The sequence below is a fragment of the Sinocyclocheilus rhinocerous genome, unplaced genomic scaffold (genome assembly GCF_001515625.1).
Source record: "Sinocyclocheilus rhinocerous isolate Xijiao unplaced genomic scaffold, SAMN03320098_v1.1 scaffold1367, whole genome shotgun sequence".
Lineage (NCBI taxonomy): Eukaryota > Metazoa > Chordata > Actinopteri > Cypriniformes > Cyprinidae > Sinocyclocheilus > Sinocyclocheilus rhinocerous.
The window spans coordinates 311,407-312,385 of NW_015631710.1; positions in this window are offsets into that span (position 1 = coordinate 311,407).

Consider the following 979-nt stretch of genomic DNA (forward strand, 5'->3'; position numbering starts at 1 on the left):
AGTGTCTCAGCTCTTCATTTATTCATTCTGGCTGTAATTGTAATGCAGTACAGCTGGGTGACCTAACGAAGGGAAACTAAGGCACATCAGCAGCACTAATGACATGCCAACACTCAGATATTTCTTTCTGACATGTTCCATCATATCACCACGTTTTGTGGATACATGCAATTGAAACACCATGTTTTTTTAACATATACCATGGACTTACCACGTTTTTGTACATGTCCCACCATGGTCATATCTTTTTTTGAGCATTTCCTATAGTAATGTCATTTTTATTTTAAATTCACCATTGTAATATCATGTTTTTGAAAATGCATCACAGTTTTAACTTTGTCTTTTGGGCATGTACTATATAAATGCCATTTTACTACCGTTTTTTTTTTTTTTTACATTTCCTATGGTAATACGATTTTTAAAAATATTTATCATGTAATACCACATTTTTTGAACATACACCCTGGTATTACCATGTTTTTGGACATATCCCACAGTAACATGTTTTTTTTTTCTTTTGAAGATTTCCCATGTTGATACCATGTTTTGTGAAGATTTCCCATGGTAATAAAATGCAAAATAGTATTACAGTGTTTTTTGTACACATACAATTGAAATACCATGTGTTTCAAATATTTACCATGGTGATATCATGTTTTTTAACATTTCCTATGCTAACACCATGATTTTGGACATGCACAAATCTATTATTCTTTTTTTTACTTTTTCCGTGATAAGACCATATTTTTTTACACTTCCAATGTTAATGCCATGTTTTTTTCTGGACATGTACTATTAAAATACCATGTTTTTGAACATATATTCATTCAGTACCAAGTTAGGGTTACTCTATAACCCAAGTTACTTATCAAAGTATCTGATACCAGTGTACCATAGAACTGATATAAACATCACATGATCAAAATATGGTATATATTTCAATATGTGAGATCAATGAATCAATATTACATATGCATGT